Consider the following 27,681-nt stretch of genomic DNA (forward strand, 5'->3'; position numbering starts at 1 on the left):
AGCTGCCCCACCAAGGTCATCCCCTCCTTGAGCAGACAGCCCTTCAGAACTGCTAAAAAAAAAAAAAACCCACTAACGGGGTTGAAAGACATGCCATGGATAAACTAAGGCATAGAGATATGTAAAATAACATTTATTTTTAAGTTCAGAGCTGTCATCTCAGGAAGTGGGGAGAGCTTCCCTGAAGAAGACTGAGGGGAGGGCAGGCCATGCTGAAAAGGGAGTCATGGCTCTCCTGATTGGGGACCTGCAGCCCCCTTCCAGAGCAGGGCATCATCCTCAATCACATGAGATCCATGAAAGTGTTCCATCAGGACCAGATGTTTGTCTCGAGAAGGCTACCCTGGCATCGGACTGCACAGGGCACCAGGGACGAGGGCCAGATGGAGGATGGACAATACCCCGGAGGCCACGGGGCAAGAGCAGAGGCACATGACCTTGAAGATGATGATGAAAAGCAGGAGGTGGCAGGATGGAGCCGGCCCAAAAGTGCATTGGGAGCAGTGCCCACAGCTACACTGACTGGGTGCCTTCTGTGCCAGGTGTGGCTGAATTCAGTGGGCTCCAGACTAGTCCTGACCACAAGTCTAGGAAGTGTGTACCACATCCGGCCTCCTCTCCCCTTGCAGCTGCTAGGAATCACGGTCACAGACCCTGGTCAGCTTTCGTGGAAACCAAGCAGTGGCTCCCCCACACGCTGCACCTCTGGTGGTGGTCCAGTGCGACCCTCGTGCCTGGCCAGACACTGATGTCTACCTGTCTCCACACAAATCCACAGACAGGAGGGTGTCCCTGAATTCCACAGCACCTGATGAGACAGATCCACAGAACCCAACACCCAGTGGGTCACCTGGGACCTCAAGTATGGTCATGGAGCTCACCATACCCTATTTCTGTCACTTCCCACAGAAAGCCTGGTTCTGATCCCCCACAATACCATACATCCTGGTTGCTGACCTGGTTAAGCATCTGCCTTCGGCTAAGGGCGTGATCCTGGCATTATGGGATCGAACCCCACATCAGGCTCCTCCGTTATGAGCCTGCTTCTTCCTCTCCCCCTCCCCCTGCTTGTGTTCCCTCTCTCACTGGCTGTCTCTATCTCTGTTGAATGAAATAATAAAATCTCAAAAAAATTAACAAGACAGAAATAAAAAAAAGTGAGAGAGGATGTGAAGAAAGGGGAGCCCTCTTACACTACTCGTGAGAATTCAAGCTGGTACAGCCACTTTTGAAAACAATATGGAGGTTCCTAGAGACGTTAAACACAGAGCTATCCTACGACCCACCAATTGTTCTACTGGGTATTTACCCCATCGACACAGAGTAATGAAAAGAAGGGGCAACTGTATCCCAATGTTCATAGCAGCAATGTCCATAATAGCCAAACTGTGGAAGGAGCCAAGATGTCCTTCAGCAGATGAATGGACAAAGAAGATGTGGTTCATCTATACAATGGAATATTACTCAGTCATCAGAAAGGATGAATACCCCCCATTTGCACCAATGTGGATGGACCAGGAGGGGATTATGCTAAGTGAAATTAAGTCAAACAGAGAAAGACAATTATCATATGGTTTCACTCCTATGTGGAACAGAAGGAATAGCATGGAGGACATTAGAAGAAGGAAGGGAAAAGTGAAGGGGGGGAATGAGAGGGGAAGATGAACCATGAGAGACTACTGACACTGGGAAAAAAACTGAAGGTTGCAGAAAGGGAGGGGAAGGGGAATGCGTTATGCTGGTGATGGGTATTAAGGAGGGCATGTGTTGGGGCGCCTGGGTGGCACAGAGGTTAAGCATCTGCCTTGGGCTCAGGGCGTGATCCCGGTGTTATGGGATCGAGCCCCACAACAGGCTCCTCTGCTGTGAGCCTGCTTCTTCCTCTCCCACTCCCCCTGCTTGTGTTCCCTCTCTCGCTGGCAGTCTCTATTTCTGTCAAATAAATTAATAAATTCTTTTTAAAAAAAAGGAGGGCACGTGTCATAATGAGCACTAGGTGTTATATGCAAACAATGAATCATGGAACACTACATCAAAAACAAATGAAGTACTGTAGGGTGACATCATTTTAAAAAAAGAAAGATATGAAATCTGTACAGGAAAACTGTCACTATTTGCAAATGACATGAAATCCCAAATGATTCCACAAAAAAAAAAAAAAACAACTGTTAGAATACACAAATTCAAGAAAGCTGCAGGATATAAAGTCAATATACAGAGACCTGTTGTCTTTATTTATTTTCAAATTTATTTATTTATTTGACAGGAAGAGAAAAAGCACGAGCAGGGGGAGTGTGAGAAAGAGGGAGAAGCAGACTCTCGCTAAGCAGGGAGCCAAACACGGGGCTCGATCCCAGAACTCTGGGATCTTGACCTGAGCTGAAGGCAGACGCTTCACCTATGGGGCCACCCAGATGACCCAACTTCTTGCATTTCTGTATACTGATGACACACTTTCTCAAAGAGAAATTAAAAAAGCAATGCCATTTACAATCGCATCAAAAAAATCTAGTAATGAAACTAACCAAGAATGAGAAAGACATAGTACACTCATCACATGGCAGAAAAGAAATGAAAAGCATGTGTGTCGAGGGGGGCAGGATGTATGGGTCAAAGATTTGGAAGGCAACACAAACAAATGGAAGCTTATGCCATGCTCCTTAAAAGGAAGAGTTAATTATGTGAACATGTCCATCGTACCCAAAGCAATCGACAGATGTGATGAAATCCCTATCTGAATTCCAGTGGCATTATTTGAACAAGTAGAAAACAGTCCTCAAACTTGTATGGAATCACAAAAGACCCCAAATACCCAAAGCAACCTGGAGAAAGAAAGGTGCAGTCAACACACTCCTGGATTTCAAGCTAGATTACAAAGCTGTTGTCATCAAAACAGGATGGTACTGGCATAAACACAGACACCAGGTCAGTGGAACAGAACAGAAAGCTCAGAAACTTACCCACAGGTAGATGATCCTAACTTACGACACAGCAGCAGAAGATATGCCATGAGGGAAGGACTGTCTCTTCAGTGAGCGGTAACAGGCAAACTGGACACTAAATGCAGAAGAATATAACCGGGTCACTTTCTTACACCACACACAAAATTTTTACTGGATGAATGATATGAACGTAAGACCTGAATCCATAAACCTCCAAGAAGACACAGGTACTAAGTCTCGCGACATTAGTTTTGGCAAAGAGTCTTCAGATCGGACACCAAATGCAAAGGCAACAAAAGCAAAAATAAACAAGTGGAACAACTTCAAACTGAAATCTTCCACATGGAAAAAGTAACCAGCAAAAACTTACAAGGTCACAGACCCAATAAGAAAAAAATATCTGCGAATCATATGTGTGAGAAGAGGCTAATATCCAAAATACACACAACACTCATACAAATCAAAACCAAAAAAAAAAAAAAACTGTATAAAAAATGTGGGGAATATGTGAATAGATACTTTCCATAGACGGCACACAGGTGCCAACAGACAGAAAAAGTTGTTCGACATCACTAAATATCGTCAGGGAAAAATCAGTCAAACCCACAATTGGCTATTCCCTCACAACTGTTGGAACACCTATTGTCCCAGAGACAGCCACCAGGTGGGGTCAAGGGTGTGCAGACGAGGAGACTCTGTGCACTGTTGGTGGGAATGGAAATTGGTGCAGCCACTGTGACAAACGGTATGGAGTTTCCTGAAAAAATAAAAGCAACTACCACATGACCCAGTAATGGCTCTACTGAGTATTGATTCGGAGAACACAAAAATACTGCCTCAAAAAGGGAGATGCACTCCCACGGTCACTGCAGATTTATTCAAAAGAACCAGACATGGAAACACAGACCTTGGGGGCCTTATGCCAAGTAACTGAGACACAGAAAGACCAATACCAGATGCTCTCATGTACATTCCACGAGGAATAAACAAATACTGAACGCATAGACACTGAGAGCAGATTGGTAGGTCCCAGATTCGGGGATGGGGTGATAGAAACGGTTGAAGGTGGTCAAAGTCTCAATGTTTGAGTGAGAAAATCCGACAGTCCTGAAATGTTTTGTCAAGCATGGAGACTAAAACTAACCCTACAGCATGGGGTATAGTTTTCCCTGCTCTTTGAAAGTACAGGGCTTCTGAGAAACCTTGCACTGCAGAAATGCTGTCAAGAAGGAATGGCCATTAATTTACACGGAATAATTAGACAGTGTGCTCAGACTCCAAAATTCCTTCTCTTTGGCTTTTCTTAGGCCTCAGGACACAAGTTTCTAAGGGAGGCCCAGCATAAATGAAGATAAAGCACAGCAGAGGCTCACAGACACCATTCAAAGTGCTGGTGGCTGGATGCGGAGAGCGGTTCCCAGCGGAAGGAGCTGGTTGGGGTACACGCCGCCTCTGTTGTGCTTCTTCCCAAAACAGATGCTGAACGCGATTCTCACTGTTCACCTTTTTTCATAAGAGGGAAATCCTCTTCAGGTCTCTTCATCTTACTGAAGATGCGTAATAACATAGTTCTTTCAAGAAAGCCCAGTGTCTTACTGTGAACGTTCAAAAAGTGGGGGATACTTGTACTTGAGCATTTCTGAGGGAGGAGATGTGAAAGGTTCTCCCAGACACAAATCTCAGCAGATCCACCGGGAAAGGCACCTTCCTCAGCATGCGGAACACAGACTACCTCCTACCCCATGAGAAACCCTCTCCTTCCCCTCGATCAGGACAACCCACAACAGCTGGGAGTTACCCCAATTTCTCCCTTCTCCTGCTCCTAATAGCTAACCCATCAGCAAATCCTGTGTGCTCCATCTTCAAAATGGACCCAGAATAGGTCTAACCACTCCATCCAAGGCCAGCTGTCTGGTCCACAGTGCCTGAGTTCCTGGAAAAGCTTCGTCATTGACGTGCCTTACCGTCTTCAACCCTCTGTCATCTGTTCTCAACACTGTAGCCAGGATGGCCCAGTGATACAGGGTCTCATGGGGTTATAGCCCTGGAATGGCTTTCTTTCACCTCTCTGAGGTCATGTCCTAAGCTGTCTCCTGTGGCCACAGGGCCTTCTTGCTGCTCCTGGACATACCTGGAATTCTCCTGCCCCAGAGCCATTGCACATGCTTTCCCTTCTGTTTTGAATGCTCTTGATGTGTTCTCACTCACCTTCTGAGAAGTCTGAATTGGAGTGACAGGGACAGAAGATGAGGCTGTGTGTGTTGGGTGAGGCTGGTAGCCCAGAAGAAGGTTCTCTGCCAGCTCTCCGCCTGTGCCTCACTTGTCCTCAGCCAGGAACTTGCACACAGCCCTCACCTGTCACAACTCCCACCTAGGAGACCCACAGCCACCCCTGGAGCCCACCCTGCCCACACCCTGCTGCAGAATGCATTCACCTCTCCTCTGGGACCCCTGTCAGCTTTACCTAGTCCTGGAACTCCCCCGTCTCCTGCAAAGCTCCCATATTCCCCCTCTTCTTCCAAAATCACACTGGCACAAGGCTTTCATGAGAAAGATATAATGCTAACTAATGAAAGGTTCATACCTACTTTCCCCTTCTGTTGCCTTTCTCTCCACCTTCTTTCCTACCTGTGCAAACTGTAACATATCAGTGGAACATGAACATGCTCTGTGACCTGAATCTTTCATTGCAGTTTTCTGAGGATTCTTTATGTGATAAGAAACTAGTGTATCTTACAACAGGTTGTTTTACAACTCTCATCTATAGAATAGTACAGCCCAAATCACTACAATTTTACCTCACTCTTCATGAAGCAGAACACTTTTTCATTTCTTCTTTTACTTAAATTCCAGTTAGTTCACATGCCATGGAATATTCACTTCAGGGGTAGGATTTAGTGATTCCTCACCTGCATACAGTACCCGGTGCTCATCACAAGTACCCTCCTTAATACCCCTCACCCATTTAACTCTTCCCCCCACGCCCCTGTCCTGCAGCAACACTCAGTTTGTTCTCCAAGGTTGAGTCTATTTACTTGTTTGCCTCTCTCATCACCCCTCACTTTGTTCATCTGTTTTCTTTCTGAAATTCCACAAGCATGAGAGCATAGGATATTTGTCTTTCCTCACTGATTTTGCTTAGCTTAATACACTCTAGGTCCATCCACATCCTTGCAAATGGTAAGATTTGCATTCTTTTTGAAGCTGGGTCATATTCCATTATATATAGGTATTCCACATCTGCTTTATCCATTCATCAGTGCATGGACTTTGGGATTCTCTCCATAGTTTGGCTACTGTGGACATTGCTGCTATAAACATCATGGTGCATGGACCCCCTTTGAATCCGCATTTATGTATCCTTTGGGTAAATACCTAGGAGAGCAATAGTTGGATCATGGGGTTGTTCAATGTTTAACTTTTTAAGGAACCCCCACACTGTTTCCTAGACTGGCTGCACCACTTTGCATTCCCACCAACAGGATGGGAGGGTTCCCCTTTAATCAGAACATTATCTGCCGGCAATTTCATAAGAGGAAACAAAACATCTGGGAGATGCACCCAGGGTCAGGCAAGCAGTTGCAGACTTCACCCCAAGGCTCCTGACGCCAAGCCCCTTGAAGCCACCAGCATGCCACTATCCAAAAGAATTCCCAGACTCTCCTTCTGACTCCACCACCAAAGAAACTACAGAGAGAATATGGCACCTCAAAATATCGAGATAATACATTTAGTAAAACTAGAAAGTCAAGCTCAACTTTTAAACAGGAGCAGGCTGCTTTGGATAATTTTCAATTTTCATTCCACCCTAATTTTAACTCTTCTGATGAATAAACTAATCAATGATGAAACATCACCTTTGTCAAATGACATCATCCAAGTCTGTATCAGATGAAAAAAAGCCACATAACTCTAGAAGCTGGCCACTCAACCATATCTAAGGCATAATTGAATAAACAGTGTTAGATGAAGGAACAAATTAGATGTTACAAACAGGCACAGAGTGAATCTCACATTCCCTTTGTAATAAAAGAGGGTTCCTAGGAAACAGATGGTCAAAATACATCTGTAAGCAATAAATGGACAGAGAAATTGTGATCCCCTGCAAAGTTCTACCTGCAGGGAAACTAAGTAATTCTTGCACCAAACCCAGAATGCTGACAGCTACTTCAATTTTACTTTGAGGCTCAACTAGAGAAAAGAGAAAAGCCCAGGAGGTTTTGGGATAATGAGAGGTTTTACCTCCAGCCCTGACATAGATAGGACATTTTGCCAAACATACCTGTGCTTTCTCTGAACACTGGAGTCCTGTGACAAGCTGCCTCGCTGACTCCGATGCTAACGTTCAAAACCTCGGGTGTCTTGGAGCCAGAGCAGAGAAGTGCTGTCAGCTGGGGACAAGAAGGCACCTCTGACCTAAAGCCTGCACACCTGCTTCGGTTTCTGGGCAAGGGGCAACACATACTTGTTGTTTAGCAGTAATTATCTTCATTCTCAACAGACCAATGACCTTGCCTTTTCTGGAAAGCAGACTTACTCTTCTAAAGAAACCCTCAATTCCTCTATTCTCAATACAACTAGAGTGGGGTCTGGTTTAGGCACGCCTCCAGGCCCCCACCTGGAGGATTTTCCTGCATGATTCTAATAGCCAATTTCCACTAACCTGGGGCCACAGTGGGCATAATGCTGAAGTTGGGGGATGGCTCTGGGGCTTGCTACTGCCACACCTGTGCCTGGGGGACCAGGGCACACCCTGCTGAACTTGGGGTACTGCTCAAGAGGCATCACCTGCACTGTGTCAGAGAACTGAAGGTGGGGATTATGTGAGGTCCTTTCCCGCACTCTTCCAGGGGAACAGGGAAACCCTGAAATTCTGCATCCCATCCCACAAAAGCTCAGGTGAGCGGGCGCCCTGGAGTTCACGGGTATGGAGAATAAGGCCAGTTGAGGACATGGGGCAGAACAGACTTTAAAGGGAAAAAGAAAACTCATCTGAGTCCCCACAATGAACCCTCTCCTCGTCCCCTTCCAGAACCCTGCCTCCCACCTGGGGCGCACCCTACCCTCGGACCCCCACCCCAGTGCATGCTGCTCACTCACCAGCAGGGATCTCCACAGGGCTACTCTCTCTCTCTCAGTGCCCCTTCTTCTGCGCCAGGACTGCAACCCACTGCAAATCTGGGAACGCCCACAGTGATGTAGCTCCACCCCCAAGTGGTGAATGGTCTGGGAGGGTGGTGCCTGAGCTCCTTGGATGCTGGGCAACCCGCCCTCAAGCCCCTGGAACCCTGAAAGTGCAGGGGGCCCAAGAGGAGCCTCCTCTACCCAACACCAGGCACAGGCATGGGTGGGCTCATGGGCTGGGGCCCCCACACACACCTGGCCCCTTCCAGGGACCCCTCTAGCTGCAGACCACCCTCAGAGTCCTGCCCCTTCCCTTTCTGCACCAGCCCTCCCTGCTGGGGTGTGCCTGGTTCTGGGCAAGGTCAGTGACTCTCAGACCCTCCAAGACTTTGGCTTTAGGAAATGCAATGTTTTCATGCATTTTCAGTATGTACATGTCAGTATGACTTTAATCTTATGGGAGCCAAAGAGGTTCTTTATTTTTTTTTATCTTTATGTTGGCATTTTTGGTTATTGTTTTCTTCTCGAAGCAGATGTACAACATGTGCTTGGGGCAGAAATAGGGCCCATGCACTGAGGTTTTGCCCAGTCATTTTCAGCCGGGTACAATGTTAAAGGATAGCTTCCCTGGGAGCCCAGGATCAGGGCCCACAGATGATATAAGATAAAAATTACTTTTATCATTATAATTACTCCTAAATGGAGAAATGTGAGACAAAAGCACCTTTCACAAGAGTACCAAGAAATCAAAATGATGTCCACAGAAGGCGGCCTGCTCCATGGTCAGCACACGTAACAGAAGTGTTCACAGTCTCTGGACTCCTGCCCTTCTCCTGCCCAAAGCTCTGAAGCACACAGACCACTTAAAATCAGAATTGTAGAACTGCTAGACACCTTAGAGATGTCTGGCACCATTCCCTTGGACTGCAGAATAAAACACAGTAGCTCGTTGTCACAAACTAATTTCAACATGAAGTGCTCCCTGGATGCACTAAGTTCTTTCTCTGCAAATGTTGACTAATGTAAGTCACAGTCATAACATATAAACACTAGGATGGCTGGGAAGTCATCGTAGGTAAGGGAATATTTTAGCCATGTTTATAAGCATTGGCTTACGTTGTAGAAGAGGCTGAGCTGAGTGTTTTTAAATACTATTTCAGACCTGTTTTACGCACCCTCTGAACGTACCAGAGCCTGAATCGACAAAAAAGTTAGTTGGTTTCAGTAACTCTAATACCAGAAAAATATTATACTGTCTGTATTCCTAAGGATCTTTGACTATCTTACCCAGAGGTCCTCCACTGAGATAATGATCATAATGATCACCATTGGCAGAGGTGAAAAGGCCCGCTGAATTCGTTCCAGTTGTCCACATGACAAGAAAATCCTGATACTTGTTAGGTTTCTAGATCGAGAAGACCAGAGATAAGAGAGAAATAGTACCCTGTATGGAACAAGAAGGGATTTGGAGTCAATTTGTGAAACCACTTAGGTTTCTGACACTAAAATCCTCTGTGACTCATATCATCTGAGTCCCTGTCTAACCACCTGAACATGTGCCTAAAAATATCTACACCCTAGTTGAGAAGTTTAAGAGGCAGAATGCTACAAAGAGCCAGTATGATGTCTCTCAGGAACAGGGGCTCAGGAAGCCATAATTGCTATTGGGTCTATTTCTTTTCCAGAAGAAAGAACACATGTTGAATCCATATTCCTAATAGATGACTCACCAGATGATTTTCAAACCTGAAGGAAGGCCAAGAAGTCACTCTTGTGTCATATTTCACTCAGAAATCATGTTGTTGGACTGGTGAGGACGATACGATAGCAACGTCATCACTAAGAGTGGGGAGCTTCTAATTTCCATACGGCCATATTGACCCCCTTAGTTCAGAGCCACCAGAAAGGGCAGCTGGGGAGGGGGCACCGTCATCACTATGAGTGGGGAGCTTCCCATTTCCATATGGCCATGTTGAGCGCCTTACCTCAGGGCCACCAGATAGGACAGCTGAGGGGGACCACAGGCCAAGGCTGCCAGGTGTGGCTGGGGCAGGCAGAACTCTGACTTAAGGCTCAACTCCTGTCTAGGTTATTATAATGCTCTTCACAAAGAAAGTGCCATTGTGTGTGAGCCCTCATGTAGAAAAGGATCAGAATTTCCATGGAGATTCCCTCTCTGACCTTTAGGATATGTAGCAAAGTTCCATTTAATTTTTAAACATTGAAGGACTTCCTGGTTTTCTTTTCGCTATGACTGTGACTCAATTCCCCTGTGGTCTAAGAATAGAATCTAGTTAATTTCAGGGTTTAACATTTGTAGCCTTGATTCGTGGCCCCACCTATTATCTATTTGGGTAAAGAGTCTATGACCACTTGAAAATAATGTATTCTGCACTTATTATGGAATGTTCCCTATATGTCAATTAGGTCACATTTGTTACCAATGTTTTGTCTGCTTTTTCTGTCAGATATTGAGAAAGGTATATTAAAATCTTCAAACAACGCTGCTCTATTCAACGTTGCATCAGAGAATCTACCAGTGTTAGAAGGCAAGAGAAACAAAAAGTATAAGAATTGAGGGGATAATTGTGACTATTCACAGATAATGCAATTGTGTACATAGAAAATCCAAAACAGTCTATAAATACCCTATTAAATTCAAAATGCAATTTATAAATTTGAGATGGATTGTGCTTCCCATTGGACAGTTTCTGAAAGAAAACGTAGAACCTGTCAATCTTGGGGTAGGACATAGGATGCACTAACCATTTAAAAGAATTCAGTTGGACCTCATAAAAATGTGACATTTCTCCTTATCTTATGACCATAAGAAAATGAAAAAGTGAATTGCAGGCTGGGAAGTAAAGATTTGCAATACACACACTGACAAAGACTTGTCCATAAAGAATTCCTGCTCATCAACCATAGAAAGTGTATTTATAAACGAATACTTCACAAAAGATTGACTGATGGCCAATAAGAACAGGAAAGGGTGCTCTACAGTATTATTTTCAGGAACAGCAAGGCTTTTCCTAAAATGAAAACATACACACAAACCAGTATTCCCTAGATGGATGACATTTCTGAGGACAGCTTGAAGAACAGACTAGCATCAAAGTAAAGTGATGGAATTCCTGACACTCAGAGGATGGACAATTGACCTCAAACTACAGTACAATTTCTAGGCATCATTCGGTCCTCTGAAGGCAGACAACTACCACACCCCTTCCTACACCACACAGGTTGCTTCCCAACCCCTACCATAAAAGAAGAAGTTGAGAAAGATAGGACTAGTAGGAAATAGCAAAAATCACATGTGGGGATTATCCTGAAACACACTGATCACATAACTAGTGTAAGGAAGTGTAGGGAACTGACAAGGACAGAGACTCAAGTGGTACTTCTTTGGGAAATGCTGTCTGAAATCGTCACACCTTGGTACCAGCGAATGAGGGCTCTAAGCCTACCCTAGGGTTTGCTCACAAGGGTCTGCAACACCATCGCTGAGGACTGAAACTCTTCAAGACCTCAAAGCTTGCCTGATTGACTATTGGACTAAAAGATTCCCATGTTCTGAAAACAGATACCAACTCATTGAAAGGTTCACCTGGGCTCTCTCGGAGGCCCTACAAGAAGCTGAACCATTCACTGAAAATCAATTACACGCACACACACACACACACACACACACCTGTCACTTTCACCAATTACTTAAACATTCAAGGTTCTTCCTACCTTTTCTTTTTCACATTGATATTTATACTCACATGAAATGTCATCATTTCTAATGAACACTGATGTCAAAATAGAGATCCATTGACACAATATTCACAAAATGGAACTTCCCTGCTGTCATTTTCAATATAGCGTTTTTTAAAGTTCATACATATTTTAGGTTTTTGGTAACTTATACAGGAGAAGATCAGCACTGAAAAACTCTGAATACTGACAATGAGTTTTAAGCCTAGAGAACAAAAATTGTCCAATTTCATAGATAATAAGGAACCAAAGGGAAAGCATGGAAGCTGTAGTCGAATAATTTTACACATGTGCATCCTCTATTACTCTACTACTGACGGGCGTGTTTTATTACCACTATACATGCATCAATTGTCTTCCACGTGCACCTGCACAGGTATCATGAATTACTACAGTAGAATGAAATGTCTGGGAACTACTTGGCGGCATCTATAATGAACAATTCAATTTCGATCTTATATTTGGTGAACTTCCACTGTCTGTCCCTTTAAACAATGGACCCTAAACAGAAGGGGGAATGAACCACGAGAGACTATGGACTCTGGGAAAAAAACTGAGGGCTTCAGAGGGGAGAGGGGTGGGGGATTGGGATGGGCCAGTGATGGGTGTTAAGGAAGGTACATATTGCATGGAGCACTGGGTGTTATATGCAAATAATGAATCACGGAACACTACATCAAAAACTAAGGAAATACTGTATAGTGACTAACATATCATAATAAAAATTATTATTAGAAAAAAAATTAAAGGTAAAAAAAAACAATACAGCTTTTCTGTTTCAAGAACAATCACAATTGAGAAAAAACTTACTTCCAATACCTACAGCAAAACACAGACCAAGTTCCATTTCACTCCCCTTTATTCACATTCTCTGTGGGTTCTAACCTATTTCCCTACTTCCTTTCCTGCTGAGCAGGGAGCCCGGGCTCGATCCCAGAACCCTGGTATCATAACCTGAGCCAAAGGCACATGCTTAACTGGCTGAGCCAGCCATGAGCCCCAGCCATGTTTTTCTTAAGCAAAAGGACACTTTCTCACAATGCCTTCACAGGACTTCACATGGTACCAGAGATCTGCATTTGCCTCTAGGAGGTTGCAGATGAAGGCAATTGCAAACTCTCACAGTGGTTTATCAAATACAATGACCTTCCTGGTGACAGTGAAACTCTTATGAGCCCACGAGAGGGTGCTGTGACACTCAGCTGTGGCTGGGCTGGCACAGAGAACCAAATCCATTTCCCTGCCTGATGTCTGTGAGGAACAGATGTCCCCACTGTGAATGAGACCCTGCCACTGAGCTGTCCAGAGATGACCATCCTCACGGAGGATGAGGATAAAGGACAATGCCTGAGGAGACCTCATCTGTCTCTTTTATCTTTTCATATTTTTGACAGTGGACAAATCACTGCCTAGGAGTCCCCAACTACCTTAATCTCATCAGTGAATGGCCAAGAGGTTTTACAAAACACTCAAGATTTTCACCTCACAAATGCCCACAACCACTTACCATAGGGATTTAACATTAAGCAAAGATAATGTTCCTTGGAAGAGAGGTCCTGCCCACTGTTGTTTCTCACTTATATGCTCATCTTCCTTACCTCATGGTAACATAACCACCTTGATTCCTGCTTCTGTCTTCAGGAAGGCTGAGGTGACTTGAAGGGCATTACCCTGCCATCGTTCTTTCTTAGCAATAAGATGTGGACATTTCCCTAGTCCTACACACCCAAAGTTGAATCGGAATCAGGATTGAGGAGGCTGATGAGAGTTGAAGGTGTTTTCCTGTACACGGTGGTTTATTACCAATAAGGATGGGTCAGAGTCCTCGAAATTCCAGAACCTTTTCATTAATGCTTCCTACTCGTGAAAGATGATGTACATTGGTCTTTCCCTGTATAGTGTGGTGACTCAGAGAAAAGTGCTTAGCCCTTTCGTCAGACTTCCAGGACCACCTTGGGGCTGGCTTCTATATTCAGAAAGGATGATGTTAGGGCTAAGAGTGTTCCTGTACACTGTTATTTCTTACAGATAAGTGTATGGCATTTTTGTTACATTGCCAGAACCACTTAGCGCTGGGCTTGCCGGCCTCCTGGGGACTAACACTAACCCTAGGTCGGCCCATGAGGGGCCCCTCCCAAGGGGCCTGGCACCACAACGCCGGGGATTGGGGACCCCTGAGCCCAGCACCGGAGTCACCCTGCCGCCCCGCAGCAACCCGGGCTGCTAGGGGCGCCGCCAGTCTTTCAGGGCGAGAGAACTGGCAGGGCCCTCCAAGCCCCCGGCGACCTTCGAAGGCCCCCCGCGCCAAAACGTTTGGGCCCACATTCCCTCTCGCCAGCGCCCTCACCTCGGGTTGCCCCTCCGCCTGCCACAGAGCTGGCGGAATGGGCCTGCCGGACTCCTGTGGGCTAACACTTACCCTAGGTCGGCCCCCGAGGGGCCCCTCCCAAGGAGCCTGGCACCACAATGCCTGGGATTTGGGACCCCCGAACCCCAGTGCTGGACTCACTCTGCCACCCCGCAAGCACCCAGGGCGCTAGGGGTGTTGCCAGTCATTCAGGAAGGGAGAACGGGCAGGGCCCTCCAATCCCCCTGCGACCTCGAAGGCCTCCCGCGCAAAAACTCTGGCTCCCATGCTCCTGCTCGCCAGCGCCCTAACCTCGGCCCACCCCTCCGCTCGCTGCAAGCTGGCGGATCAGGCCTGCTGGCTTCCTGCGGGCTAACCCTATCCCTAGGTTGCCCCCGAGGGGCCCCTCCCAAGTGGCCTGGCGCCACATACCAGGGATTCGGGACCCCCAAGTCCCAGCACCGGACGCTCCCTGCCTTTCCGCCTCCACATGGGGCGCTAAGGGAGTCACCAGTCCTTCAGGGTGACAGAACGGGCAGGACCCTCCAAGCAACCTGCGACCTTCGAAGGCACCCCAAGCCACAGCCAAAATGCTCTGGCCCACGCTCCCGCTCGCCAGCTACCTCACCTACCCCACCTGCACATGGGCGGAATGAGCCTGCCATCCTCCTGGGGGCTAACCCTAACCCGAGGTCGGCCCCCGAGGGGCCCATCCCAAGGGGCCTGGCGCCACAACGCCGGGTATTAGGGACCCCGAGCCCCAGCGCCGGACTTGCCCTGCCACCCCGCCACCACCTGGGCCGCTAGAGGTGCCGCTGGTCATTCAGCGCGGGAGAATGGGCAAGGCCTTCAGGGGCTGTGGCAACCTTCAAAGGCCCCCCCATGCAAACGCTTGAGCCCACGCTCCCGCTCCTCAGCGCCCTCACCTCGGCTTGCCCCTCCGCTCGCCACAGAGCCAGCGGATGAGGCCTGACCTCATCCTGGGGGGCTACCCATAACCCTATGTTGGCCCCTGAGGGGCCCCACTGAAGGGGTCTTGCACCACAATGCCTGGGATTGGGGACCCCCGAGGCCCAGCCCGGACTCACAGTCTCGCCCCGCCGCCACCCGGGTCGCTAGGAGCACTGTTGGTCATTCAGGGAGGGAGAACGGGCAGATCCCTCTGAGTCCCTGGTGACCTTCGAAGGCCCCCCACGCCAAAACGCTTGGGCCCATGCTCCCGCTCGCCCTGGCCCTCACCTCAGTCCACCCCTCCGCTCGCTGCAGGGCCAGTGGATCGGGACTGCCGGCCTCCTGGGTGTTACCCTAACTGTTGGTGGGCACCTGAGGGGCCCATCCCAGGTTCCTATTGCCACAACACCGGGGATTGGGGACTCCCAAGCCCCAGCGCCAGACTCACCCTCCCGCCCTACCACCACCTGGGCCGCTAGGGGCGCCGCCATTCATTCAGGGAGGGAGAAGGGACAGGGACCTCCGAGCCACCAGCGACCTTCGAAGGCCCCCCGCACCAAAGCACTAGGTCCCACGCTCCCGCTCGCCAGCACCCTTACCTCGGCCTGCCCCTCCTCTCGCCGCACAGTGGGCGGATCGGGCCTGTGGGCCTTCTGGGGGCTAACCCTAACCCTAGGTCGGCCCCCTAGTGGCCCCTCCCAAGGGGCCTGGCACCGCAACAACGGGGAAAGGGGACTCCCGAGCACCAGCGCCAGACTCACCATGCCCCCCCCTGCTACCCGAGCCACTAGGGGCACCGCCGGTCATTCAGGGCAGGAGAACGGGCAGGGCTGTCCGAGCCCCCGGCAACCTTCGAAGGCCTACCACGCCAAAACGCTAGGGCCCATATTCCCTCTTGCCAGTGCCCTCACCTTGCCCGATCCTCCGCTTGCAGCACAGCCTGCGTAATGGGCCTGCCAGCCTCCTGGGGCTAACCCTAAACCTAGGTCGTCTCCCAAGGGGCCTTGAGTCGCACCGCTGGGGATTGGGGACCCCTGAGCACCAGCGCCGGAATCACCTTGCCGCCCCGCCACCACAAGGGCCACTAGGGGTGCGGCAGGACATTCAGTGCGGGAGAACGGGCAGGGCCCTCCAAGCCCCTATCGTCCTTCGAAGGCCCACCGCACCAAAACGCTTGGGCCCACGCTCCCGCTCGCCAGCGCCCTCACCTCGGCCCGCCTCTCCACTCGCCACACAGCTGGCGGATCGGGCCTCCCAGCCTCCTGGGGGTTAACCCTAACCCTAGGTAGGCCCCCTAGGGGCCCATCCCAAGGGGCCTGGCATCCACAATGCCTGGAATTGGGGACTCCTGAGCCCCAGTGCTGCACTCACTGTGCCGCCCCGCCACCACCCGGGCTGCTAGGGGAGCCGCCTGTCATTCAGTGCGGGAGAATGGGTAGGACCCTCTGAGACCCAGAGACTTTTGAAGGCCCCCCGCGATAAAACGCTTCAGCCCACACTCCTGCTTGCCAGCGCCCTTACCTCGGCCTGCCCCTCCACTTGCCGCACAGCTGGTGGATCGGGCCTGCCGGCCTCCTGGGGGCTAACCCCACCCTAGGTCGGGCCCCGAGGGGCCCTTAATGGGGCCTGACGCCACAACGCCTGGGATTGCTGACACCTGAGCCCCAGCGCCGGACTCACCATGCCGCCCCGCCACCACCCGGGCTGCTAGCTGCACCGCCGGTCATTCAGGGCGTGAGAACAGGCAGGGCCCTCTGAGCCACGGGCGACCTTCGAAGGCACCCCACATCAAAACGCTTGCACCCACACTCCTGCTTGTCAGCGCCCTCGCCTCGGCCTGCCCCTCCGCTCGCTGCAAAGCTGGCCTATCGGGTCTGCCGACCTCCTGGGGGCTAACCCTAACCCTAGGTCGGCCCACGAGGGGCCCCTCCCATGGCACCTGGCGCCGCAACGCCGGGGATTATGGACCCCCGAGTCCCAGTGCCAGACTCACTCTGCTGCCCCGCTGCCAACTGGGCCAGTAGGGGCGCCGCCGGGCATTCAGGGAGGGAGAACGGGCAGGGCCCTCTTAGCCCCCGGTGACCTTTGAAGGCCATTCGCGCCAAAACGCTTGGGCTTATGTTCCAGCTCGCCAGTGCCCTCATCTCGGCCTGCCCCTCCGCTCGCCGCACAGCCAGCTAATCGGGCCTGCTGGGCTCCCGGGGGCTAAACCTAACCCTAGGTCTGTCCCCAAGGGGAAACTCCCAAGGGCCCAGGCACCTAAAAGGCGGGGATTGGGGACCCCGAGCCCCAGCGCCAGACTCTCCCTCCTGCCTCGCTGCCAAATGGGCCACGAGGGGTGCCGTTGGTCATTCAGGGCAGGAGAATGGGCAGGGCCCTCCGAGCCCCTGGCGAACTTCGAAGGCCCCTTGCGCCAAAATGCTTGGGCCCACATTCCCGCTCGCCAGCGCCCCCATCTCAGCCTGCCCCTCTGCTCGCCGCACAGCTGGCAGATCTGACCTACCGGCCTCCTGGGGGTAACCCTAACCCTAGGTCGACACCCAAGGGGGCCTTCCCAAGGGGCCTGGCGCTGCAACGCCAGGGATTGGGGACCCCCGAGCTCCAGCGCTGGACTCACCCTGCCGCCCCGCCAGCACACGGGCTGCTAGGGGCGCGGCAGGACATTCAGTGCAGGAGAACGGGCAGGGCCCTCCAGTAGGGGCTCCGCCGGTCATTCAAGGAGGCAGAAGGGGCAGGGCCCTCTGAGCCCCTGGCGACCTTCGAAGAACTCCCGCGCTAAAACGCTTGGGCCCACCTTCCCGCTCACCAGCGCCCTCACCTCGGCCAGCTCCTGCGCTCACCGCACAACCAGCTGATGAGGCCTGCCGGCCTCCTGTGGGCTAACCCTAACCCTAGGTCGGCCCTCGAGGGACCCGTCCGATGGGGCCTGGCGCCACAAAGCCTGGGATTTCTGACCCCTGAGCCCCAGCGCCGGACTCACCGAGCCGCCCTGCTGCCACCCGGACCGCTAGTGGCGCCGCCGGTAATTCAGGGTGGGAGAACGGGCAGGGCCCTCCGAGTCCCCGGCGACTTTCGAAGGCCCCCCACGCCAAAACGCTTGGACCAATGCTGCCGCTCGCCAGCGCCCTCACCTCGGCCCGCCCCTCTGCTCTCCAAACAGCCGGCAGATCGGGCCTGCTGGCCTCCTAGGGGCTAACCCTAACCATAGGTCGGCCCCCGAGGGGTATATCCCAAGGGGCCTGCCTCTGCAATGCAGGGGATTGGGGACCCCTGAGCCCCAGCGCTGGACTCATCCTGTCACCCTGATGTAACCGGGCCGCTACGGGTGCCGCCGGTCATTCAGGGCGGGAGAATGGGCAGGGCCTACCGAGTCTCCGGCGACCTTTGAAGGCCCCCCCATCCAAAACGTTTGAGCCCACGCTCCCGCTCCTCACCGCCCCCACCTCGGCCCGCCCCTCCTCTTGCCGCAGAGCTGGCGGATGAGGCCTGCTCTCCTCTGGGGGCTCCCCATAACCTTAGGTTGGCCCCTGAGGGGCCCCTCCGAAGGGGCCTGGCACCGCAACGCCGGGGATTGGGGACCCCCGAGCCCCATCGCCGGACTCACACTACTGCCCCAATGCCACCCGGGCTGGTAGGGGCACCGCTGGTCATTCACGACGGCAGAATGGGCAGGGCCCTCCGAGCCCCTGGCAACAATCGAAGGCCCCCCACGCCAAAATGCTTGGGCCCACGCTCCCACTCGCCAGCGCCCTCACCTCAGCCCGCCCCTCCGCTCAATGCACAGCTGGCAGATCGGACCTGCCGGCCTCCTGTGGGCTAACCCTAACCAAAGGTCGGCTCCTGAGGGGCCCATCCCAGTGGCCTATCGCTGCAATGCCGGGGATTGGGGACCCCCGAGCCCCAGTGCCGGACTCAACTTGCTGCCCACCACCACCCAGGCCGCTAGGGGTGCCGCTGGTCATTCAGTTCAGAACGGGCAGGGCCCTCTGAGCCCCCGGCCACCTTCAAAGGCCCCCCGCGCCAGAATGCTTGGGCCCACACTCCCGCTCGCCAGCACCCTTACCTCGGCCCGCCCCTCCGTTCGCCGCACAGCCGGCGGATCGGGCCATCCGGCCTCCTGGTGGCTAACCCTAACCCTAGGTCTGCCCCCGAGGGGCCCATCCCAAGGGGCCTGTCTCCACAATGACGGGGATTGAGGACCCCAGAGGCCCAGCGCTGGACTCACACTGCTGCCACGCCGCCCCCTGGGCAGCTAGGGGCACCGCCGGTCATTCAGAGCAGAAAAACAGGCAGTGCCTTCCGAGCCCTGGCGACTTTCGAAGGCCTCCCGCGCCAAAACGCTTGGGCCCATGCTCCTGCTCGCCTGCGCCCTCACTTTGGTCCACCCCTCAGCTCGCTGCACAGCTGGTGGATCGGGACTGCCAGCCTCCTGGGTGTTACCCTAATTGTTGTTGGGCCCCAGAGGGGCCCATCATAGGTTCCTATTGCAGCAATGCCAGGGATTGGGGACCCCCGAGCCCCAAGGCCGGACTCACCCTCCCGCACTACCGCCACCTGGGCCGCTAGGGGCACCGCCGTTCATTCAGGCAGGGAGAACGGGCAGGGCCCTCTGAGCCACTGGCAAATTTCGAAGGCCCCCCACACCAAATCTCTTGGGCCCACGCTCCTGCTCCCCAGCGCCCTTACCTCGGCCCGCCCCTCCACTCACCGCACAGCTGGGGGATCGGGCCTGTGGGCCTTCTGGGGGCTAACCCTAACCTTAGGTCAGCCCCCTAGTGGACCCTCCCAAAGGGCCTGGCCCTGCAACAACAGGGATTGGGGTCTCCTGAGCCCCAGCGCCGGACTCATCCTGCTGCCCTGCTGCAACCCGGGCCGCTAGGAGCGCCGTCGATCATTCAGGGAGGGAGAACTGGTAGATTCTTCTGAGCCACTGGCGACCTTCAAAGGCCCCCCGCGCCAAAATGCTTGGGCCCATGCTCCTGCTCGCCTGCACCCTCACTTCGGTCCGCCCTTCAGCTCGCTGCACATCTGGTGGATTGGGACTGCCGGCCTCCTGGGTTTTACCCTAATTGTTGGTGGGCCCCGGAGGGGCCCATCCCAGGTTCCTATTGCCGCAATGACTGGGATTGGGGACCCCCGAGCCCCAAGGCTGGACTCACCCTCCCGCCCAACTGCCACCTGGGCCACTAGGGGCGCCGCCAGTCATTCAGGGAGGGAGAACGGGCAGGGCCCTCCATGACACCGGTGACCTTCGAAGGACCCCCGCACCAAAACGCTTGGGCTATGCTCCCGCTCACCAACGCCCTTACCTTGGCCCGTCCCTCCGCTCGCCGCACAGCTGGCGGATTGGTCCTGCGGGCCTTCTGGGGGCTAACCTTAACCTTAGGTCGGCCCCCTAGTGGCCCCTCCCAAGAGGCCTGGCGCCGCAACAACAGGGATTGGGGACTCCCGTGCCCCAGCGCTAGACTCACCCTGCCACCCCGCTGCCATCCAGGCCGCTAGGGGAGCCGCCGGTCATTCAGGGCGGGAGAACGGGTAGGGCCCTCTGAGCCCCCGGAGACCTTTGAAGGCCCCCCGTGACAAAATGCTTCGGCCCATGCTCCCGCTCCCCAGCGCCCTTACCTTGGCCCGCCCCTCCACTCGCCGCACAGTGGGAAGATCGGGCCTGCCGGCCTCCTGGGGGCTAACCGTAACTCTAGGTCGGCCCCCAAGGGGCCCGTCCGATGGGGCCTGGCACCACAATGCCTAGGATTGCTGACCCCCGAGCCACAGCACCGGACTCACTGTGTTGCCCTGCCGCCACATGGGCCGCTAGCGGCACTGCCATTCATTCAGGGCGTGAGAACAGGCAGGGCCCTCCGAGCCCCAGGTGACCTCGAAGACACCCCTCATCAAAACGCTTGCGCGTACGCTCCCACTTGTCAGCGCCCTCACCTCGCCCCGCCCCTCCGCTCACCGCAAAGCTGGCCGATCGGGCCTGCCGGCCTCCTGGGGGCTAACCCTAACCATAGGTCAGCCCTCCCAAAGCACCTGGCGCCGCAACGCTGGGGATTGTGGACCCCCGAGCCAAAGCGCCGGACTCACCCTGAACCCTGCCGCCAACCGGGCAGGTAGGGGCACCGCCGGTCAAACAGGGAGTGAGAAGGGGCAGGGCCCTCTTAGCCCCCGGCGACCTTCGAAGGCCACTCGCGCCAAAAAGCTTGGGCCCATGTTCCAGCTTGCCAGTACCCTCATCTCGGCCCACCCCACCACTCACCGCACAGCCGGTGGATCGGGCCTGCAGGCCTCATGGGGGCTAAACCTAACCCTAGGTCCATCCCCAAGGGGCCCCTCCCATGGGCCCTGGTGCCACAAAGCCTGGGATTGGGGACCCCCGAGCCCTAGCACCGGGCTCACACTGCTGCCACACTGCCCCCAGGGCTGCTAGGGGTGCTGCCGGTCATTCAGAGCGGGAGAACGGGCAGTGCCCTCCAAGCCACTGCGACTTTCGAAGGCCTCCCGCGCCAAAACGCTTGGTCCCACGCTCCCGCTCGCCAGCGCCCTCACCTCGTACTTCCCCTCCGCACGCCACACAGCCGGCAGATCGGGCCTCCCAGCCTCCTGGGGGCTAACACTAACCCTAGGTAGGCCCCCTAGTGCCCCATCCTAAGGGGCCTGGCGCCGCAACGCCGGGGATTGGGGACCCTCGAGCCCCAGCGCCGGACTCACCCTGCCGCCCTGCCGCCACCCTGGCCGCTAGGGTGCCGCTGGTCATTAAGGGCGGGGGAACGGGCAAGTCCATCAGAGCTCATGGCGACCATCGAAGGCCCCCTGCGCCAAAACGCTTGGGCCCACGCTCCTGCTTCCAGCGCATTCACATCGGCCCGCCCCTCCGCTCGCCGCACAGCTGACAGATCGGCCTGCCAGCCTCCTTGGGGCTAACCCTAACCCTAGGTCGACGCATGAGGGGCCCCTCCCGAGGGGCCCCTCCCAAGTGGCCTGTCGCCACCACGCCGGGGATTGGGGACCCCCGAGCCCCAGCGCCGGACTCACCATGCCACCCCGCCACCACCCGGGCCACTAGGGGCGCCGCTGGTCATTCAGGGCGGGAGAACGGGAAGAACCCTCCAAGCCCCTGGCGACTTTCAAAGGCTGGCCACGCCAAAACGCTGCGCCCACGCTCCTGCTCGCCAGCGCCCTCCCCTGGCCTGCCCTACTACTCACCGAACAGCTGGCGGATCGGGCCTGCCGGCCTCCTGGGGGATAACCATAAGCCTTGATCGGCCCCCGAGGGGCCCCTCCCAAGGGGCCTGGCGCCGCCACGCCAGGGATTGGGGACGCCTGAGCCCCAGCGCCGGACTCACCCGGCCGCCCCACCACAACCAGGGGCACTAAGGGTGCCGCCGGTTATTCAGGGCGGGAGAATGTGCAGGGCCCTCCGAGCCCCCGCCGACTTTTGAAGGCCCCCCATGCCAAAATGCTTGGGCCCATGCTCCCGCTCCCCAGTGGCCCCACCTCGGAACGCCCCTCCTCTCGCCGCACAGCCAGCAGATCGGGCCTGCCAGCTGCCTGGGGCTAACCATAAACCTAGGTTGGTCCTCGAGGATCCCATCCCAAGGGGTCTGGAGCAGCAACGCCTGGGATTGGGGACCCCCAAGCTCCAGCACCGGACACACCCGGCAGCCCCGCCGACACCCGGGGTGCTAGGGGCGCCGCCGATTATTCATGGCGGTAGAACGGGCAGGGCCCTCCGAGACTTTGACGACCTTCGAAGGCCCGCTTCGCAAAATGCGTGGAGCCATGCTCCCGCTCGCCAGGGGCCTCACCTCGGCCCACCCCACCATATGCCTCACAGCCTGCGGATCAGGCCTGCCGGCCTCCTGGGGCTAACCCTAAACCCAGGTCCCCCCTGAGGGGCCCCTCTCAAGGGGCCTAGCGCCACAACGCCAGGGATTGAGGACACCCGAGCCCCTGCGCCGAACCCACCCTGCCTTCCCGCCTCCACCTGGGCCGCTAGGGGCGCTGCAGTCATTCAGGGCGGGAGAACGGGCAGGGGCTTCCAAGCCCCCGGCGACATTCAAAGGCCCTCCGCGCCAAAACGCTTGGGCCCACGCTCTTGCTCTCAAGCGCCCTCATTGGGCCCACCCCTCCGCTCGTCGCACAGTTTGGGGATCGGGCCAGCTGGCCTCCTGGGGGCTAACAATAATCCTTGGTCGGCCCCCGAGGGGCCCCTCCCAAGGGGCCTGGCACTGCAACGCTGGGGATTGGGGACACCCGAGCCCCAGCACCGGACTCACCCTGCCACCGCTCTGCAACCCGGGCCACTAGGTGAGCCGTCGGGCATTCAGCGCGGTACAACGGGAAGGGTGCTCTGAGCCTCCGGCGACTTTGAATGTCCCCCACGCCAAAACGCTTGGGTCCACGCCCCCTCTCTACAGCGCCCTCACCTCGGCCTGCCCCTCTGCTCACCACGTAGCCGGCAGATCGGGTCTGCCAGCCTGCTGGGGGCTAACAGTAATGCTTGGTAGGCCCCCTAGAGCCCTTCTGAAGGGGCCTGGAGCCCCAACGCGGGGATTGGGGGCCCCCGAGCCCCAGTGCCCGACTCACCCTACCGCACCTCCTCCACACGGGCCGCTAGGTTAGCCGCCAGTCATTCAGGGCAGGAGAACATGCAGGGCCCTCCGATCCCCCGGCGACCTTAGAAGGACCCCTGCGCCAAAATGCCTGGGCCTACACTCCCGCTCGCCAGCGGCCTCACCTCTGCCCGCTCTTCTGCTCACCACACAGCCAGCGGATCGGGCCTGCCGGCCTCCTCGGGGCCTACCCTAACCCTAGCTTGGCCCCTGAGGGGCCAATCCCAAGGGGCCTGGCGCCACAACGCCGGGGACTGGGGACCCCGAGCCCCTGCGCCAGACTCAAACTGCCACCCCGCCACCACCCGGGATGGAACGGGCACCGCTGGTCATTCAGGGCGGGAGAACGGGCAGGGCCCTCCAATCCCCCGGTGATCTTCGAAGGCAACCTGCGCCAAAACGCTTGGGCCCACACTCCCGCTCACCAACGCCCTCACCTCAGCCCACCCCTCCGCTTGCCGCACAGCTGGTGGATTGGGCCTAACAGACTCTTGGGGGATAATCCTAACCCTAGGTCGGCCCCCGAGGGAATCTCCCAAGGGGTCTAGCTGCCCAACGCCGGGGATTGGGACCCCCCGAACCCCAGCGCCGGACTCACACGGCCGCCGCGATGCCACCGGGCTGCTAGGGGCGCCGCCGATCATTCAGGGTGGCAGAACGGGCAGGCCCTTCCGAGCCCCCAGCGACCTTCGAAGGACCCCCGTGCCAAAACGCTTGCGTCCACGCTCCCGCTCGCCAACGCCCTCACCTCGGCCCACCCCTCCACTCATCGCACAGCTGGTGGATCAGGCCTGCCGGCCTCCTGGGGGCTAACCCTAACCCTTGGTCGGTCCCCGATGGGCCCCTCCCAAGGGGCCTGGTGCCACAATACGGGGATTGGGGACACCGAGCCCCAGAGCCAAACTCACACTGCTGCCCCGCCGCCACCCGGGCCGCTAGGGGTGCCGCAGGTCATTCACAGCGGGAGAACGGGTAGGGCCCTCTGAGCCCATGGCGAACTTCGAAGGCCCCCCGTGCCAAAACGCTTAGGACCACCCTCCCGCTCTCCAGCGCCCGCCCCTTGGCCCGCCCCTCCGCTCACGGCACAGCTGGGGGATTGGGCCTGCCGGCCTCCTGGGTGCTAACCCTAACCCTAGGTCAGACCCGAGGGGCCCCTCCCAAGGGGCCTGGTGCTGCAATTCCGGGGATTGGGGACCCCTGAGCCCCAGCGCCTGACTCAACCTACCGCCCCTCTGCCACCCGGGCCGCTTGGGGCGCCGCTGGTCATTCAGGGCGGGAGAATGGGCAGGGCCCTCGGAACCCCCGATGACTTCGAAGGCCCCCCATGCCAAAATGCTTGGGCCCATGTTCCCGCTTGCCAGCTTGCTCACCTTGGCCCGCCCTCCTCTCGATGCACAGCTGTTGGATCAGGCCTGCCGGCCTCCTGGGGGCTAACCCTAACCCTAGGTTGGCCCACGAGGGGCTCCTCCCAAGGGGCGTGTCACCTCAATGCTGAGTTTCGGGATCCCCGAGCCCCTGCACTGGACTCCCCCTGCCGTCCTGCCACAACCCGGGCCACTAGGGGCGCCGATGGTCATTCAGGGCGGGAGAACCATCAGAGCCCTCCGATCCCCCGGTGACCATCGAAGGCCCTAGCGCCAAAATGCTTGGGCCCACGCACCCGCTCCCCAGCGCCCTCACCTCGGCCCACCTCTCCACTCCCCACACAGCTGACGGATATGGCCTGCCGGCCTCCTCGGGGCTAACCCTAACCCTAGGTCGGTCCCCGAGGGCCCCTCCAAAGGGGCCTGGCTTTGCCACGCCAGGGATTGGGGACTCTAGAGCCCCAGCGCCAGACTCACCCTGCCGCCCCGCCGCCACCCGGGCCGCTAGGGGCGCCGCCGATCATTCAGGGTGGTAGAACGGGCAGGGCCCTCAGAGCTCCTGGCGACCTTCGAAGGCCCCCAGTGCCAAAACGCTTGGGCCCACGATACCTGTCGCCAGTGCCCTCACCTCAGCCCACCACTCCGCTCGCCGCACACCCGGCAGATCGGGCCTGCCGACCTCCTTTGGTCTAACCCTAACCCTAGGTCGGCCCCCGAAGGCCCCTCCCAAGGTGCCTGACGCAAAACACGCCGGGGTTTGGGGACCCCCAACCCCAGCGCTGGAATCACCCTGCAGCCCCACCGCCACACTGGCCGCTAGGGGTACCGCTGGTCATTCAGGGAGGGAGAACATGCAGTGCCCTCTGAGCCCCCAGCGAACATCGAAGGCCCACGCACGAAAACTCTTGGGCCCACGCTCCCGCTCGTCAGCGTCCTCACCTCGGCCAGCACCTCCGTATGCCTGCCGGCCTCCTGGGGCTAACCCAAACCCTACTTCGGCACCCAAGGGGCCCTTCCCAAGGGGCCTGGCACCACCACGCCGGGGATTGGGGACCCCTGAGCACCAGCACCGGATTCACCCTGCCGCCCTGCCGCGACCCCGCCCGATAGGGGCGCCGTCCTCATTCAGGACGGGAGAATGGGCATAGCCCTCAGAGCCCCCGGCGACCTTCGAAGGCCCGCCACGCCAAAACGCTTGGGCTCATGCTCCCGCTTGCCAGCGCCCTCAACTTGGCCCGCCCCTCCGCTCCCCACACAGCCGGCGGATCAGGCCTGCTGGCCACCTGGGACTAACCGTAACCCTAGGTCGGTCCTCGAGGGGCCCATCCCAAGGGGCCTGGAGCAGCAATGCCGTGGATTGGGGACCCCCAAGCTCCAGCACCGGAGTCACCCGGGGCCCCACCGCCACCCGGGGTGCTAGGGGCGCTGCCGGTTATTCAGGGCGGTAGAACGGGCAGGACCCTCCGAGACTTCAACGACCTTCGAAGGCCCACTTTACAAAATGCTTGGAGCCATGCTCCCACTCGCCAGCGGCCTCACCTAGGCCCGCCCCATCGTATGCCGCACAGCCTGCGGATTGGGCCTGCCGGCCTCCTGGGGCTAACCCTAAACCCAGGTCCCCCCGGATGGACCCCTTTCAAGGGTCCTAGCGCCACAACGCCAGGGACTGAGGACACCTGAGCCCCTGCGCCGGACTCACACTGCCTTCCCACCGCCTCCCGGGCCGCTAGGGGTGCCGCAGTCATTCAGGGCGGAAGAACAGGCAGGGGCTTCCGAGCCCCCGGCAACATTCGAAGGCCCCCCGCACCAAAACGCTTGGTGTCACGCTCCTGTTTGTCAGCGCCCTCTTCTCAGGCTGCCCTTCCGCTCGCCAAAAGCTAGCGGATCGGGCCAGCCTGCTTCCTGGGGGCTAAACCTAACCCAAGGTTGGACCCTGAGGGGCCCCTTCCAAAGGCCTGGTGCCACAACGCCGGTGATTGGGGACCCCCGAGCCCTAGCGCTGGACTCACTCTACTGCCCCTCCCCTACCAGCCCCTAGGGGTGCCACCAATCATTCATGGCGGGAGAACGGGTAGGGTGCTCTGCGCCCCCGGCGACTTTCGAATGCCCCCAGCGCCAAAACGCTTAGGCCCACACTCCCGTTCGCCAGTGCCATCACCTCTGCACGCTATTTCGCTTGCCACACACCCGGCCGATCGGGCCTGCCAGCCTCCTGGGGGCTAACCCTAACCCAAGCTCGGCACCCAAGGGGCCCCTCCAAGCAGCCTGGCGCTGCAACGCCAGGGAATGGGGACCCCCGAGCCCCATTGCCAGTCTCATCCTGCCGCCGCGCCACCACCCAGGCCACTAGGGGTGCCGCTGGTCATTCAGGGAGGGAGAATGGGCACGGCCTCCAAGCCCCCGGTGACCTTCGAAGGCCCCCCACGGCAAAACGCTTGGGCCCACGCTCCTGCTCGCCAGGGCCCTCACCTCTGTCCGCCCCTCCACTCACCACACAGCCGGCGGAAAGGGCCTGCCACCGTCCTGGGGGTTAACCCTAACCCTAGGTCAGCACCCAAGGGGCCCCTCCCAAAGGGCCTGGC

The sequence above is a fragment of the Ursus americanus genome, chromosome 4 (assembly GCF_024610735.1).
Source record: "Ursus americanus isolate L20-20 chromosome 4, mUrsAme1.1.p, whole genome shotgun sequence".
Taxonomy (NCBI): Eukaryota; Metazoa; Chordata; class Mammalia; order Carnivora; family Ursidae; genus Ursus; species Ursus americanus.